The 2723-nt window shown below is 40.1% G+C and overlaps 1 pseudogene; it reads right to left on the bottom strand.

The window, feature by feature from the left end:
• Positions 1-470: 470 nt before the first annotated feature.
• LOC140507646 (L-lactate dehydrogenase A chain pseudogene) lies at positions 471-1479 on the bottom strand (annotated as a pseudogene).
• Positions 1480-2723: the final 1244 nt, after the last annotated feature.

Genomic DNA, 2723 nt, shown 5'->3' with positions numbered 1-2723 from the left:
TAGATATAGATATATAGATATATATGTATGTATAGGCAGACAAAATTAGGTCCTCTAGAGAGGTGATACATGGGGGACATGTTGTAGTGCCCTAATGGAGGGGAGCACAAAGGTAATCAATGCATCAATAAAGAATTACTACTGTATGCTGTTTTGTATCCAGGAGTGTTCTCTTCTGGACCTAAGGGAACTTGTAACACCTACATACAAAGCAGGCAGTTTATATACCTGTGGGACACTGGCTGTGCTTGACACCAACCACTGAGACTATACAGGTCATATCCAGCATCATATGCTAACTACAACAGGGTTCTATTCCCCATTTCTAACTTTAGGAAGAAACTAGAGTGCATTCACAGGTATTATACTTCTAGTGTTTAGTCACTAGTCAGAGGAAGGATTTGGTCTATTTGAAAAGCAGATCATATGTAACCCTCAACCCCTGTCATGTTGTCTTTATGGCAGCACATTTAAAGGTTTTGAAATTGCAGCTCCTTCTGGATTCCCCAAAGAGTGTCTGTGCTCTTCTTTAAAAGGCTCTCCTCCTCCTATTCAAGTTGATCTTCACCACATCTGAAATGCCATTCTGCCTCAAGACACATGGGACACTAAGAAAGACATCCTCTTTAATGCCATATGAGCCCTTAATCATGGTGGAAATTGGATGCACTCTCCTAAGATTCTTCATAATGCTTTCTGCCAGATCTGCCACAGACAAGCCAATGGCCCAGGAAGTGTAGCCCTTCAGTTTGATTACCTCATAACCACTTTTAACCACCTGTTTATGAACATTTTCCAATTTTCTGCATCAGCATCAGTTCCCAAAGAAGGATGGAGGTTCTTTAGAGACATACTGGCAAGATTCACACCGCTCCACGCAGGAACACTGGAGTCCCCATGATTCCCAAGGACTCATCCATGACAGCTTGAAGAATGGACACCAAATCTCTCCCCCATTAGGTAACAGAAATGAGCAGAATCCAGATTGCAACCACTTCCAATAACACTGTTTATAGGAAAGCCACTTAGCTTCCAGGTTATATATGTCAAAATATCCACTGGATTGGAAGCAATAAGCAGCTTGCAACTAGGGCTATATATAACATTATTGGGAATGATAGATTTAAAGATATTCACATTACGCTAGACCAAATTAAGACAACTTTCTCCCTCCTGTTGATGTGCCCCAGCCGTAACAATGACCAGTTTTGAGTTTGCAGTCACACTGCAGTCTTTGCCAGAAACAGTCTTTGACGTTTTGAGGAAAAGGTTGCCATGCTGGAGATCCATCATCTCTCCCTTTAGTTTGTCTTCTATTACATCAACTAGGGCAAGTTCATCAGCCAATTCCTTTGTTAAGATACTAATGGCACATGCCATGCCAACTGCACCAACCCCAACAACAGTGATCTTGTTCTGGGGAATCTGGTCCTCCTTTAGGACATTCAAGATAAGCTGATCCTTGACAGTTGATGCCATTTTGGAGGGTAGCTGGAGGGATAGCTGGTCAGGCTGCAAAAGTTCTGAGTTAGATGTGAGGTTGCTGCTCCCAGGCTCACATCCAATTTTTTTAATAAGAATTGTTATATAGCCACACTGCCTGCCTCTTATAACAGTGAAGTTGAATTTTTCTATTTTGTTTTAAAAAGATAAGATTTTTTCAATTATAAGTAAAGATAATTTTAAATATTCATTTTTATTATAAGATTTTGACTTCTAATTTTTTCACTCTCCTCTCCCCTGCCCAAGACAAGCAATCTGATATAGGTCATATATGTATGATCATATTAATCATATTTCCACATAAGTCATGTTGTATAAGAAGATTGAGAACAAAAGGAAAAACATAACAGAAAAAAAGGAAAATAGTTTGCTTCAATTTGCATTCATACTGCACAGTTCTCTCACTGGATGTGGACAGCATTTTCCATGATGAGTCTTTCGGAATTGTTTTAGATCATTGCATTGCTCAGAAGAGTTAAATCTATCGTAGTTAATCAATATACAATCAATACACTATGTACAATGTGTTTCGGATTCTGTTCATTTTACTCACTATTTAGTTCACATAAGTCATTCCAAGGGTTTTTTTTTTTTTTTCAATAATCTGCCTATTCTTCATTTCTGATAGCACAATAGTATTGGTTGGTTGGTTGTTCTCCTTCGTTTTCAAAGAGGATGGCATCACCATGATAAAGTGAAATTTCAGTGTGTCTGAGTGTGACTGATCAGGCCAATACAAGCTTGGATTGCTCTGCCACAGCTTGAGCACAGATAGTCCATGTGAATATTTGAGGTGGATATCCGAAATTTGTGCATGCTGTGTTTACTTTGTGCTGTCTCAATTCTGATTTGCTCAAGGAGCACAGCACCCTTTCTGATGTGGGCATGCCATGCTGAACAGTCCTGTGGCAGTGTCTTCCAAGTTGTACAGTCAAATCCAAAGTTCTTGAGAGAGACCTTGAGAATGTCTTTGTATCTCTTCTTCTGGCTGCCATGTGATTGCCTGCCCCATACAAGTTCTCCATAAAATAGTCTTTTTGGCAAGTGCACAGTTGGCAATTGAACAACGTGGTCAGAACTTCATAGTTGTGCTCTCTGAAGCATAATTTGAATACTTGGAAATTCAGCTCAAGCAAGGACTTCAGTGTCTGATACCTTATCCTGTTGGGTGCAGCTGGGTGGTGCAACGGATAGAGCACCAGTGCAGAAGTCAGGAGGAC

The sequence above is a fragment of the Notamacropus eugenii genome, chromosome 5, assembly GCF_028372415.1.
Source record: "Notamacropus eugenii isolate mMacEug1 chromosome 5, mMacEug1.pri_v2, whole genome shotgun sequence".
NCBI classification, from domain to species: Eukaryota; Metazoa; Chordata; class Mammalia; order Diprotodontia; family Macropodidae; genus Notamacropus; species Notamacropus eugenii.
Note: the sequence above shows the minus strand (reverse complement) of the source record. Positions and strands in the feature narration are given on the sequence as shown.